The sequence below is a fragment of the Pinus tabuliformis genome, chromosome 1_1 (genome assembly GCF_031772625.1).
Source record: "Pinus tabuliformis cultivar Carrire ecotype Pingquan chromosome 1_1, CPIR1, whole genome shotgun sequence".
Lineage (NCBI taxonomy): Eukaryota > Viridiplantae > Streptophyta > Pinopsida > Pinales > Pinaceae > Pinus > Pinus tabuliformis.
Window position 1 is genome coordinate 566,098,652 of NC_142297.1, and position 16,227 is coordinate 566,114,878.

Genomic DNA, 16,227 nt, shown 5'->3' on the forward strand with positions numbered 1-16,227 from the left:
CATGGCTACTATCATAAAACACATACATAACCAGCATAATAGGGACAAAAATATTCATGAAAGTACAAACATATATACCATGTATAATCCATCAAAATTATCATAGAAATACAAAAAGAAATAACCTTTCATTGATGGTGCAAAATCCAAACCCGGTATGGGACTTCCATGTTCCACCCCACCGTAGAATGGCTAAGCCAAATCTCTCTTCGTCCATTCACCCCCATGCCATATTCCAAGTATGAATGTGGGATCTCATAGAACACATCAATCAAAAACCATCCAGGGCTTCAAGAGGCCATCCACCTCAACCCATCAAATAGTGATTCCACCTCGTGGTCGAACATCACAAAACCATCATCAAATTAGTTTGTATCCCAACCATCTAGGGATCTATAAAATTTGTCCAACCCAGCTACGTGACTAGTAACTCAACCCACAAATTTTACAGGGCTCCAAAGCGTCTATCCAACCAAGGCTATGGGACTAGTAACTCAACCAACCAAGGGCTCTAGATTGTTTGTACAACCCAGGCTACATGACTGATAACTCAACCCAAGTTGTTCTAGGGTCCCAGAGCATTTATCCAACAAAGACTACTGGACTAGTGACTCAACCCAAGCTAAGGAAACATGAGAACCAATAAAAAACACAACAAGGAAATAAACCCACAATCACCATGGTTATCGAGGAAATGGAAAGGCTACACAATCCACTATCAATCTTGGCCATCCTCCATGTGAATGATAGATCACAACCAACAAACCACATGCATTTGCCATGCATGCAAAAACTAGTGAAGGAAACATACATGCAACTCGGTACCTGCAAACAAATATGATGTAGTTGCTAATCTCGATACCTTCTTGCACTTTCCTACTCTTCCATTGCCTTCTTGCTCCCAGAATTCAAGTATGACACACCCTCCAACAGTGCTCCAAGAAAACTCTAAGTCTCTAAGAGTACGAGAGAAAGAGAGAATAGAGAGCTCCAAAATTGAACTTAAAAAAGGTTACCAACTGATCCTTAGAAGCCTTTTTTATGAATGAGACCTCTATTTTCTTCATTTTTCATATTTTCCTTCATTTTACTCCTCACATGCAACCTGAGACCTTTCACCTCCCTTTTCTCCTAATTTCCAGTTTTTCATAAATAAATGTGTCAAAAATGCCATTTTTCCTTTCCAAAGCCTTAGCCATTGTCTTTGCCAATTTCCTTAGCCATAACCAACAAAATGAACACCCCCTAGGATGTCTTGCCCAACATTCATCTTGGAATAAGTGTCCCATCGATCGTAGTTATTGTTTTTAATGTTTATTACATGGAATTTTCACCAGGGCTGTTACAGAATCCTCCCCCTTAGGGGACACCATCCTTGGTGTTCAATCACACATATACCTTAGCAACCTGCTGAAAGAAGACATACTGCTTATGGAGCTTTATAACACAGCTCGGTGTAGTATTTACAATGAAAGATCTTCTCAAGAGAAAAACATCATAACAACATGAAAACATATTGCATAGTGGAGCTTTATATCACAACTCATTACAATATTTACAATGATCATCCTACTGAGTGCCAACTCATATAACATCATAACATCATGATAACATAACCACATGATAGCATAATAACATGACACCCATACCACATAGTAGAGCTTTATAACATAGTTTGTTACGATATTTACATCCATACATAGGTGTACATATAGCAACATCAACAAAATATAGATACAAAAACATATGCCAAATCATATACCAAAGCATATATCAAAACATATACTAAACACCATGTATAAGCATATATCAAAACATCATATAGCATATATCAAACCATCATAAGCATATATCAACCACCATAAAGCAAATACCAAACCATCATAAATCATATACCAAACCACCATAAGCAAATACCAAACCACCATAAGAAATTACCAAACGACCATATCAAGTTACTTTACCTCAATCGGAAAATAAGGAATGATACATGGCCCTCATATGATCCGTCATCTCCCATGTAACTTCATCGGGCCCAAAGTGCTTCCATTGCACTTTAAATTTCTCGATTGCTTAGTTCCGGAGCATGAGCACATTTTTCTATAATATACACTGAGGCTCTGACTGGAATTCTCCATCTGGTTCCACCTGCAATATAGACCAGTCAATCACATGATCAACATCTTTAACATACTTCTTAAGTAATGAGACATGGAAAACATCATGGAATTTCACTATCAGAGGTAGTGCAAGCTGATAGGCTACTAGCCCAATCCTCTCAATAATGTTGAAGGGTCGACAAAACCGTGGTGCCAACTTAGCAAATGATCCAATCCATAAGGAGCTCTTCTTCGGTTTGATGTGCAAGTACAAATGCTCCCCAACATGGAACTCCTTTAACAACCTGTTCCTATCTACATAACTCTTTTGCCTATCCTATGTTACCTTTAGATTCTTCTTTATTATCTACATCTCTTGTTCCATGTCTACCAACACATCTCATCCAATCAATACCCTACTAATTGGAACACTCCAACTAATAGGAGTGTTACAACTCCACCCATACAGTGCCTCAAAAGGACTCATCCTCAATGACTCATGATAACCGTTGTTGTATGAAAAATCTAACAAAAGGAGATACTCTTCCCACTTCTGCTACTGATGCATCAAATACATCCTCAACATGTCCTCTAATATCCTTTTGACCCTCTCTGTCTATCCATTTTTCTGTAGATGATAGGTTGTGCTGAAGGCCAACTCTATGCCCAAATCTAAAAATAAATCCTTCCAAAACTTGGAAGTGAACTTCGCATCCTTGTCTAACAAAATCTTCTTCGGAACACCATGTAGTCTAACCACATCTTTGATGAATACCTGTGCCACATCATGAGCTGAGAACGTAGACTTCACCAGAATGAAGTGTGCAACCTTTGTCAACCTGTCCACAATAACCATGATGGAATCATGTTTCTTTACTATATTCAACAACCCTATGATGAAGTCCATCGAAATGACCTCCCATTTCCATGCTAGAATCGCAATCGGCTATAGCAGTCCACCTAGATGCTTACATTCTACTTCCACTCGTTGACAATCAAAGCATCTAGCCATAAACTCTACTACATCCCTCTTCAAATTCGGCTAATAATAATATCTCTTCACCACTGTCATTATCTTCTAATAACCCGGGTGACCTGAGTATGGTTTCGCATGAAACTCCCTCAAGATCACCTTCTTGAGCTCACTTTTATTCGGTACATATACATTGTTTTGGAACTTGACTAATCCATCAGCAGTAAGATGATAGTTCATGCCCTGTGCACCTACACCTGCACCTGTATCTATATCTGTACTGCCACCTATGCATGTACCACTACGTGTACATGTACTTGCACCTATAATTGTACCTGTACCATGACCTTTACCTTTACCTATACTATCACCCTGTTGCAACCAGGGCACAATCTCCATATATCTCACATCCTATTGTCTTGCCTGCAAGATCTTATCTTATAAGTCTGTCCCATAGGATCTCATATCTACCAAGTGATGTACCTGTATCCATCTAATGAGAGCATCTTCCACCCTATTATCTTTACCTTTGATGTACCTAATCTCAAAATCAAACTCCCTGATTGTGGCCAACCATCTGGCCTGCCTGACATTCAAATTCAGTTGATCAAACAAATATCTCAACCCAATTTGGTCAATCATAAGCCCAAACCACCTACCCAAAAGATAATGCCTCCACATCTACAGTGCATGTATAATTGTTGCTAACTCAAGATCATTTGTTGGGTAGTTCTACTTGTACTTGTTTAGTTTCCGGGAATCATAACATACCACATGTCCATCCTGCATAAGGACTCCACCAAGCCCTATCTTGCAAGCATCTGTGCATACCACAATCTCTTTGTCTAGATCTGCAATCCGTAGTACTAGTGCATGCGTCAACAACTTCTTAAGATGCTCAAAGCTAGCCTCACACTCCTCAGTCCATTCGAACTTCTTACCTTTCCTTTGCAAGGATGTAATGTGATAAGCAATTTACAAAAAGTTCCTGATGAACCTCCTATAGTAGCCTGCCAAACTCATGAAAGATCTCACCTCATCCACACTCTTAGGAGCTACCCACTCCATAATGGCCCTTATCTTTTCTAGATCCATTGCAATGCCTTCCTTGGAGACACCATGTCCCAAGTAGTGCACCTCAGTCTGAAATAAAATACCCTTGTTGATCTTAGCATACAATTGATGCTCCCTCAACACTGTTGCTAAATGCTCAACATGTTCTTCCTCATTTCTAGAATATACTAGTATATCATCAATGAACACAATAACAAACTTATCTAAATATGGACACGACACACTATTCATTAAACACATGAATGTAGTTGGAGCATTAGTTAAGCCAAATGGAACAACAACAAACTCATAATGCCCACACCTGGTCTTGAATGGAGTCTTGTAAACGTCCTCCTCTTTGATGCGTACCTGATGGTATCCGAATCTCAAATCAATCTTCGAGAACACTACTGCTCCCTTCAGCTGATCGAACAAGTCATCAATCCTCAGTAAAGGGTACCTGTTTTTGATAGTCACTTTTTTCAACTACCTATAATCAATGCATAATATGAGAGTACCATCTTTCTTCTTCACAAACAAGACCAGTGCACCCCAAGGTGATACACTTGGCCTAATGTATCCCTTGTCCAACATTTCCTTTAACTACAACTTTAGCTCAACCAACTCAGGTGTGCTCATCTTGTAAGGTGTTTTTGATGCTAGAGATTCCCCTGGCACTAACTCAATAGAAAATTCTACCTCCTTGTGAGGTGGAAACTCTGTAATGTCCTCAGGAAATACATCCTGAAACTGCTACAAAACTGGATACCTATTCAACACATCTGCATCCTCAACCTCCTTACCCTTATCACTAGAAATTTGTACTACAAATAGCTTGAACCCCTTCCTGTGTCTATGCTTTTCTTGCATAGTTGTCGCCATTCTAACTGATGTATCTTTCTTCTTACCTTGTAATACTCTTGGTTCTCCATTGTCATCAACACACTCAATAGATTTATCATAGGAGTCTACCTTGGTTCTATGTAGATACAACCAATCCATGCCCAATAACATAATGTATGAACCCAACAATAATACATTCAAATTTGTTGCGATAGGCATACCATTTAAGTCAAATGTGCATGCTCTTACCCAATAATGAACTCGCTTCTTCGTACATGTAGCCATCTGCATTAGCCAATACTCTGCATGAAATTCCTTACCCAAACCACACTTATCCACCAAGTGAGGACTAACATAGCTATAATTAGATATAGGGTCAATCAAAATAGAAATAAATTGATCACAAAGCTTATCACCCATCTCGATGATGAATGCCTGATGCTTTACCTGTTTTTTATCCAAGGCTGCATAGATATGCGGAATACTCTGACCAATGTTTGTACGGTGTGTTTCCATTAATTCCACTTCCTTAACATGACTTTGGAGGTAAAATCATATCATAGTGGCCTCTCATCGTATGTTTACCCCTATTGGTTGATTGCTTGGGTAGATGTGGGAGGAGGGTGTTACAATTCTCACCATTAAAAAAACAAAAATGAATCATCGAAGCTTGTTGTGTCAACAGATGAAGCCATCTGAACACTATTAGACAAGGGTATTGAAAAAACTTGAGAGGCATGACAAGAAACTACCTCATAAACCCTAGGTGTAAAGCTTTCACCACCAAGAGGAATCACAAATTCTAGGGATGGCCGACAATCCCTAAGGTGGTTACCACCGTTACCCAACTAAAAGCTTTACCACCGTTGGGTTTCTTTAGTGACAAATGCACAGTGGAGATGAGACAAGTACAAAAGATATTTTCCATAGTATTTTATAGTTGGAGCATCGAGAAACTCCCCTTTAGAACCATAGGAACTTATGTAGTCATTAAACATTAACTATGGTGAAAAGTGAAAGAAATTCAAGAATTCATAAAAAATTGAATTAAGCCTAAGGTCGCCAATAATCCCACATGCATTGTCGAAATACTTTGCAACAAATATAAAACATAGTAAACATAAAATGATACACAAGTATCACTTGACACGTTATAAATGTGAAAAGTAATGTGACACTTTATGGGGAACCATATCCTCTATATATATATATATATATATATATATATATATGTCATGCTTATATATATATATATATATATATATATATAAAAGCATGACAGATATATATATATATATATATATATATATATATAAAAGCATGACAGATATATATATATATATATATATATATCGTGCACATTGATAGATGAGAACTATATAATAATTAATTGGTGTGTCATCAGATATCTTTTGAAGCCCAACTATTATGTAAATAGTTTAAGGCTAGAAGAATAAATTTAAAAATAAAATCATTCAAGATATGTGATTATAGACATTTAACACTCCATAAATCACTAATTTATAATAGAGAAATAACAATAATCTTCACGAAGGATGAGAATATTAGAAAATTATATATTACAGAGCAATGTAACACATAAAACATTGCAGAAATATAAACACAGAAAACACATAAAACAAGAGAGTCACAGATATACGTGGTTCACCCAATTTGGGCTACGTCCGCGGAGAAACAGCCAGTCCTTCCTTTTATGTTATCCAACAAATTGAAGAGATACAACCTACAACAAATCCATTGTAATTCCCTCTTCTCTCTCGCTCAATCTCCTCTCTCTTCTCGCTCAGAATATAGATCTACATAGACGCAATACAATTTCCTCATATATAGTGAGGGGTTGCCTTCTAGGGAAAAAAATCCTAAATTAAACATAACTTCTACATTAGATCTCCGCCTGATGAAGGATCCAGATTGAATGCAAAATTACAACATTTTACAAGGCAAATTTACATCTATTTTTAGCTTCGGGGGCAGCGCTAGGGGGGGGGTTCCCAAAGGTCGCAACCCATCCCCCCCAAATAAAGAAGATAATCAGGCTCCACACCCAATAGAGAATACTATTTTTGCAATAATATAGTGTGATCAGTAAAATGAAAAGGATATGAAAAGGATTTGTAATGGCTTGACTAGATGGGCAAAGTCTGACAATTTCACTTGCAATACTTCAAATGGAGCAAGTGTAGTAGATTATGTAATTTTGTTGCATGGTTTGCGTGAGAAAATGGAGGAAGTCTTGATTAGAGATCAGCTGTGGGACTTAAAATCAGATCACAAGCCAATTTATTTATGTTTCTATTACACTGGAAAGAAACAATTAGAGTAAAAAATTAAGCATGTCCAGCAAAACCTCCCACAGGGTAGAATTCTTTTGACCCCAGAAAATTGTAATACCTTCAAAATGACACTAGAGAGGCTCTTCGAGAAGGAGAAAATCACAATTCACAACCTTCATAGTCATGAATTAACACATTTAATTCAATGCACACTTGCAAAGTGCAAAAGAGCAAAAATTAAGAAGTCTGAAGCAAATTGCTTTTCGGTTCATGCTTGGTTTGACGAGGAATGCAAAAAAGCAAGGAGAATGTGGAAAGAGTCAAACAAGGATAACATAAAGCTCAAAGCTTACAAGAAGTTATTAAGTAAGAAAAAGACCGATTTCATGGTTTCAAGGAGGGAAGAACTAATCTTCCTTGGGAAAAATAATCCCAAATTATTTTGGAAGGAGCTCCAACCGAAAAAGATACAAATTGGAAATAGTATTAAAACTTCTAAATGGTTTGACTATGCAAGAAAACTCTATGAGAAAGATCCCAAGGGTGACCCTCCCCCCTTGGTCAACACTAATACTGAACTCTTCATGGTGCAAGAGGTAGGGATGTGTATCAAGAAGTTGGGTGTTGGAAAAGCAAAAGACTTAGCTGAACTCCAAGTAGAATATCTAAAGTGGGGCTCAAAAATTCTTGCACCTCACATTACAACAATTTTCAACAACATCATACAACCGAGGCTCCCCACAGATTGGAAAACTAGTATGTAAATACCTCTTTTCAAGAGTGGTGACGTCAATAATCCCTCCAATTATAAGACCATCATGATAAACCCTTTGTTTGCAAAGTTATTTGGAAGCATGCTAGAAAATAAAAATAGCAAGTGGGCAGAACAAAGAGATAAGTGTGCTAAAGGGCAAGCAGGTTTTAGACCTAAACATTCCAAAGTTGATCATTGTATAACTTTAAGGCACATCATTGAAAAATTTTGGTAGAAAAAAGAAGAAGTCTTTTGTTGCTTCGTTGATTTCAGAAAAGTGTTTGATCGGTTCCTAGGGATAAGATTTGGCACAAAATGGAGGAACTTGGGGTTCCTAAACATTTGAGAGCAGCTATGCATAGGCTGTATGAAGAGGTGTAAGTCAAAATTAGAACTTCAGGAAGCATTTTTGAAAGATTCAGAAGCGATATCGAGGTCAAGCAAGGTTGCCCACTATCTCCTACATTTTTTGGTTTATATATCGACGAGCTTGAGGAGCGGTTAAATTTTCAAGGGGGTGATGGTATCTATTTGGGAAAGTTTGTTATAAGGCTTCTTTTGTATGCAGATGACCTTATTTTGCTTGCTAAATCGGCTCTTGGTTTGCAAGAGCACTTAATATCCCTTGAGCATTTTCGTAGAAGTGTGGGAATGCAAGTCAATATCAACAAAACAAAAGTAGTGGTTTTCTCTAAGAAAAGAAAACATAACCAACATAAGTTTTACTTTGAAGGAAACATTCTAGAAGAAGTTGCGGATTACAAATATCTCGGAATTGACTTCAACAAAAATCTAAGCTGGAATGGTTGTAGAAAGAAAAGAACTTTGGGGGTTGGAAAGCATTTTATGCTTTTCAAAATAGGTCTAGAGAGGTAGAGTTATGGGACTGGAAAACCACTCAAACTCTTTTTGGGCTTCTAGTGATTCCGATGATTCTTTATGGTTGTGAACTATGGGCTAGTAGTACATCTGACATGTAGTGGAGACAAATTGAGAAAATTCAGAAGCGTTTGATTACAAACAAATTCAAGATTAAAAGTGCAGTTCCTTATGCTATATTGTTAAGTGAAATAGGGACTGCTCCTATTGAAGCAATTGCTATGGTGCGAGTCATAAGGTATTTAAAAAAATTGAGCAAATGGAAGAGGGTAGATGGCCTAAGGTTGTCTTTAATGATAGATTGTGCAAGAGAAAAAATACTTGGATGTAGCAAAATAACAAATGGTTTAGTAAATGGGGTATTTTCTTGAACGCGTGTCCCATAAACAACAAAGAGATAAAAGATTTTGTTATGGGAAAGTTCCACAAGCGTACTTGGGATAAGGAGCTAGGAAGAAAGAAAAAGTATCATATTGAAGTGTTTAATCCCACACATAGTCATAAAAAAAAGCATACATAGAGGCCAATATCTCTTGGAGAGCCAAAATTCTTATTGCTCAATTAAGGACTAATTCTCATCAACTTCGTTGTGAAACAGGGCGCTGGAAAAGGCCAAAAGAAGTGTGGGAGGAAAGAGTATGCATTTTTTGTTCTTCCGGAAAAGTGGAAACAGAAAAACATTTCATTTTAGAATGTGAGGCCTTCAAAGACAACAGGGAAAATTATGCAGATATGCTGGCAGCTAGCTCTTGGGATAATCTATTTAGCAAGGGGTTTGTCGAGAAGCTCGAAGCATTTATTTTGAAGCTTCACAAAAAAAGGGCCGAATACATCAAGCAGATGAAGAAGCAATCTATCCCATAGGCTATCTTTAGTCTCGTGGATGTTAAAATAATTTCTTTCTTTCTTCTTTCTTCTATTAAAATCATGAGGAGCATGTATATATAATCAACAGCATGAGCATAATCAAGTGCATGATCATAAGAAACCACATGTGAGACATGGTGTGTTAGGTGATGAGAACCCATGTGGGCCTTGACTTTGAATCCATAGTTTATTCAAGTGGGTGCTTCATTATTATTATATTCATTCTATTAAGCAATAGTAATTAAGAGTCACGTACATGAACATCAAGATAGCTGTGAGCAACATAGAAAAATGTTAGGAAAATGCAAAACTTCAAAGTCCTTGGGATGCTTTAAAAACAAAGAGGTCATGGAACAACATTAAAAAAATAGTGATTAAGATAACGTTACGTGGTTGGATGTTGACAAAACATAAAAAAAAAGGTTAAGACATTTTTAGGGTCTTATTCAAATAAATAAATATAAAATATGTTATTTAATTATTATTAAATATTTTAGAGTTTATTACTATATTCTTATCATACCCACAAATATGAATGCAAGATGTTTATTCAAATAACGTGGAAAGGACGAAGCGAGGGAATGTATCATGTGACTGACTACTTAACGTGGTGACTGACTACACCAATCAAATTTAACGATTTTTTTCCAACTTTGATACTTCTTTTCAACATTTTAACAAAAAAATATTGATGAGTGAAAACTTTTTTCCACTTATTAGAAGAATTATTCGACAAATTCCATTCATACTGAAACTCTCTCCTACCAGAAACCCACCATCCTGTCGACTGTCGTTGGACTGTGAAATGCTTTTTCAAGTTTCACATCCACTAAGGTTGAGAGGATGCATCCATTCAATGCAAACCCTCCTGCAAACAACACGTAATAGTCACTGAATCTCATGCGAAAACCACCTTTAGCGAGTGGCCGACCAAGGTGCGGTCAGATACGTATTACGTTACAGGGTAAGTTGGAAACACGTCAATACATATCATGCTTTTCCATTTACTGTACATTCCTCGAAAATGATGAGCACCCACTTACCCGCTTCGTGAATCGTTACAGCTCTCCGTAGGCAGTTTCTATTTTAGACCCCATTGAAACATAAATGCTTCTGACATGCAAGGGAAATAGCAGTTTCCTTACTGCTAAAATGCCAAAGTCAATTTTGAAAGAAATATAAATGCAAAGAAACTGCTATACTCCTAGCATGTCAGACTGCATTTATGTTTCAATAGGATGTGAAATAGGACTCGCCCTCTCCCTAGAGGGTGCGCTTTAAAACAGGTGAGACAAAATAACATATAAAGGAGATGCTAGTAATGGGCAAAGTCACAGAGGAGTATCTTATTCTTGAAATTGGAAAAAAAATGGAATAAATTTGATTTTTTTATTTAAAAACAATTGAAATGCTGACGGAATTAGATTTTTTTATTTTATTAGTAAATTAGTTTGGTTTTAGTTTAAATGTCATAAAATTTTAAAAATAAAATTTTTTATTTTTTTTTGTGGATATAGATGGAAGTAGTTTTTTTTTTTTAAGTTTAGAAAATAGATTAGATTTGTTTGAGGAAAAATCTAAAGAAAGCTAAAGATTTTTTTGAGAAAAATAGGGAGCTTGGATTCTTTTTTGGAAAATTCTAACTTATCCAATTTTAGTAATTTTAGTAATGATAGAAGAGGAATTATATATATGATTATCTATGAATGCATGTACTTGGTTTTTGCATTTCAGAAGAAAAAATAAAAATATATGTTAGACATTTGTTGGAGATTTCGTGAATTCAAAATGTAATAAAAAAGTGAGAATGATTTATCTTGTTGTAGGTTAGGCAAGGTTTGCCATCAATTTTGGTATCAAAGCTACGACAGAGAGAAAAAAAAGGTGTGAAATGGTATTTCACGCTCAATGGGGAAGATGAGGTTGAAGGGGAAAACCAGCGACATATGTTGGAGATAGGGAGGACATGAGACATGTCCAAGAAAGGCTAGAAGCCTTAGAGATGAACAAGCAAAGAGATCCAGAAACTGGAGCCATTAGTGAATCTGAGGAAGAGTATCCAACTAAAGATGAAGAACATGTTGAAAAGCATGCGGAAATTAAATTGATGAGGTCAATGGTTGGGGCTATTTTGAGCCCTAAAACGGAGATACCTACCTACAACGGTAGCTTGGAACTAGAAGAATTAATAGATTGGATCAATGCATTAGATAAGAATTTCGAGGATGACGAGGTAGTTGAAGACAAACAGATGAAGTTTGTTGTTACTAGATTGAAAGGACACCTAACTGTTTGGTGGGATGGAGTCCAAGAAGAAAGGAGAAGAAAGGACAAAGCCGAGATCAAAAGTTAGAGTAGAATGGTGACGAAGATGAATGGTAAATTTTTTCCCAAAAATTACCAGTTGTCTTTATTCAGAGAAATGAAAAACTTGAAACAAAGGTCATTTACTGTTCAATATACTGAAGAATTTTACAAGGTGAATATTAGAGCAGGATACGTCGAAGAAACACCTAAAAAGGTTGTCAGATATATCAATGGACTGTGCTTCGAGATTCAAGATTATTTTAGCCTATTTTCACCCAGAACTGTAGAATATGATTACCAATTCGCCTTAAAAGTAGAGGAAAAATTGGCTAGAAAGAAAAGTCAAAGGAATAGAGGGAGGAGCCCTGTAAGGGGAAGAGTACAAACCAGCTACTGGGAGAATAATCGGTCTCCAAAGGAAGGCAAAGGTAGTTCAAGCAATCAACCATCAAGAGGAGGTGAATCAAGAGGAAGGAGGTCTCTCTCAAGAGAATGTAGTCGCGGTAGAGGCTACTAAGTTCAATGTTACAAATGTGGGAAATTGGGACATATGTCATGGGATTGTCCAAAAAATAATCCTACAAGCCAAAGAGGAGTAAATATAGCATAAGCACATGAAGAAAATGTAGCTGCAATTATCCTTGAAAAAACACGAGGTAGGAGAATCATTATTAATGAAGAGAATCTTTATTAAGTATGAAAAAGAAGTTAAGGAACCAACACAAAGAAAAATATTATTTAGTACCACATGTAAATCAAGGGGAAAGTGTTGCAAAATGGTGATTGACAGTGGTAGCATAGATAACTTAAGTCTCCATAAAAATGGTAGAGAAGTTAAGGTTGTAGAGAATAACACACCCCACACCTTATAAGGTGTCTTGGCTGTAAAAACGGAATCATATATTGGTGAATTATTAGTGTAATGTGGAGTTCTTTAGGTGGAAAAGTTTTATTGAAGTTTGACCCAGGGTTCAACCGAGGGTGCCAACAAAGGCTGTTACGTAGTCTAGCACTTCGCTAACATTTTCACTCCTTTGAAAGAAAGGAACATCTCACCCGAGGTGAGCCAGAACCTTAGAAAAATGTAGGGGATCTGGATTTAATTATCTAAGCGATTTCTGCAACCATTGTCACATTCCTTCATAGGTATTTAACTTGAGAATTTAACAGAAAATAGACATACACAAAAAATCTTAAAAAGGACCCACAAACTACATAGATAATTAACATAACTCCCATTTTTCTAGAGCCTAGTTACAATAGCATTTCTTCCTTACAGCTTGCCGCACATTACAAACTTGTGCACAACAAATACAATTCAAAACTAATAACAGAACATATCATTACAACTAGAATCTCAACCATTATATAACATCAAAATTTTTTGATACAGTTCCAATTATAGAGCACTATATCAAAACCTCCTGCAACTAACTAAACTTTCCAAGGCCAACTAAACTCGTTTCTTGCTGCCCTATGTCTTCTTTTATAGCCGTGCTCACTTGATTTTGTCCTTTTGGTCGCTCGCTCGCTTGATTCCTAGTTTTCCAATACCTAGACCCATTACCTTGCTTCTTTGTTGACTATATAAAAAATGACTCCTGATTTCTCGGTGAGCACCCTTATTCTCCACTCCACGATTTTTAAAACAAATATTATGTTGCCGCTTGTATTTTCTGGTGCTCTTCTTCCGACATCTTTGTTCAAAATGTCCTTTGCAACTGTTATTCCTTCAAAAATGAAGGACCCAACATGTCCCGACCACATACCATTGACTCGCCCTCGAGTCAATGTGCTGATGCTGCTATTTCCGGACTCTGTGATGGTTGGATTTCACTTGGCTTAGTTGCGGTACCTTAAAACAAAGGACCCAACTCTTGAACGGTCTGAAGAGCTAAGTCCTTAAATCTTGTGAATGTGTAAACAAAGGAGTTTCACAATTCCAAAAGTGTGAAACCTTAGTGAAAACTCGGTAACTGTCTGCTCACTAATATCACTGGGTTGTGACTCAACAATTTCCTGAATCCCATGATCTGCAACCATGGATAATGTGCTCAAGGTGATAAGGTGATTCCAAAAGTGTGAAACCTTAGCTGAAAACTCGGTAATTGTCTGCTCACTAAGATCACTGGGTTGTGACTCAAAAAGTTCTTGAATCTGTTGATCTGCAACCATGGATAATGTGCCTCTGGGCGGAGGTCACGGAGAACAGGCTTGGTTTCTTGGGTCGTGTCTTCCAACTGGTTGATCTGAGCATCCATTACCTCTGCTTGATCTAGAAGTTTCTTCTTGGCTTCCAGGTTGGAGGTCACCATTGCTTGCTGAAATAAGTTCTGGACGTTCTTGGACAAGGGATCAATAGTTGCATTATTCTTCGCGTTAACACCACTACCATCTGAGATCTGGAGGAAAACCTATTGATATTATTGCATAACTTGGAGTAGAGTAGCACGGATGGAAGTGACATTCTGAAGCTTCTCAGTGATCTAAATGCGATAGGTTGTTGAATGATTTGACAAACACTGTTGCATATTACTGATATTGTCCTAGAGCTCTACATGTTTGGAAACAGGTTGCTTGCACGACGCTTCAATAAAAGTGCAACAGTCAGTAGGGGAACAAACGAGAAGGTCTGCGGGTTGCTCTGCAAAAAACAGTGCATGTGTAGACCACATCGACTACAATTGGGTATGAACATCATTTACGCTGGCTTCCAATCCCGCTTTCTCAAAACACAATTGTGTCTACACTTCGAGAACGACATTTATCTGGTGTTGTTGGTTGTCACAGGTGACTTGAAGGTTGATGCACCTAGAATCTGTCTGAACTAACCGATGCTCCAATTGAGAAACTGAAGCACAGATGAACTGAAATAACTGTGGTGAGGACCATGCACTGAAGGTGTCGACCATATCTGTATTGGTTGGTGGGAGCCTCAATTTCAGTGGTTGGCCACTAGCAACCAAACGCTCTGACTGGTTTTGTGGTGATGATTCCCTTTGCATCACACTCTTTTCATTCTGCAAAATTCTATGAAGGATAGGGAAGGGAATGAAAGTAATAAGATCATGCTACTAAGAAGCAACAGAGATGACTTGACGACATTGCTCAGGGTCTTTCATGAATTTCGCCACTTACTCAATGGAAATGGGTGAAGTGGATGAGGTGATGAATAAATAGGAGGTAGAATGGTTGATAATAGGGGAACGATAGTGGTAGGTAGACTAATAGAAGTAATGAACACAGAGTCGGTATCCATGTCGCCTGACTCATCAGTGACATTAGGTGAATCAGGATGGCCGCATAAAGTTTCTTCTGAGGAATGAGGCATCTCATCGGAAGAGGTGTGCGGGGATGGAGCTTTTTCTTCATGAACGGGAATAGCAGGGTTAGTCGAAAGGGGTTCAACATGATGGTGGAAACAGGGTTAGCACTTTGGGTTTGTCGAGATGAAAGGGAAGTAAAGACAGTGGCGGGCGAAATGGTGATTGCGATGGTGGGTTGTGCACTCGACATTGGGGTAATTTGATGCACCTGAAGGGTTTCGTGCACATAAGAATCTACCTCTGACCATGTAGCAAAGGTTGAGCTTACACATTCCTTAGCCTTCTTCAGCAGGGGTTGAAGACCTTCAGGCACATCCTTGAAATTATTGTGTGAAGATGAAGGGGCATCTTCTGTAGGTTTCATTGCATCAAAATCGTAGAAAATTTGTCCATCTTGTCGCCATGCTATGACCCCTGTCCAAATGCCAACTTCAGAATGAAAATTGTTCTCGTTGATGTAAAACAACAATGGGCACATAGAGAAAGTGTCTGAAGAATCATGCATCAGCCAAAGATAACAGGAATTATGTGAAATACTAAACCAAACGTGAGGAGAGTAACATTCAAGCAAAGGGAGTAGAACTCGTGAAATAGAATTTGTCACGACGACCATCTTGTTGAACCGGTGACCAAATGTGAGGTCATTAAACTCTTTGTTCACAGTATCTTCAGTGCTACGCCAAGGTGCATACATATAAGCAAGAGGTTCATCTTCTGCAATTGTGGTGAGGTCATGGCCCTCTGGAGCACACCATTTAGACATAACTAGGGGGAGAAGCAAAAAACCAAAAAATGAAGTATGTAGGTTGAGAATTAGTATCATTTGCAGCTT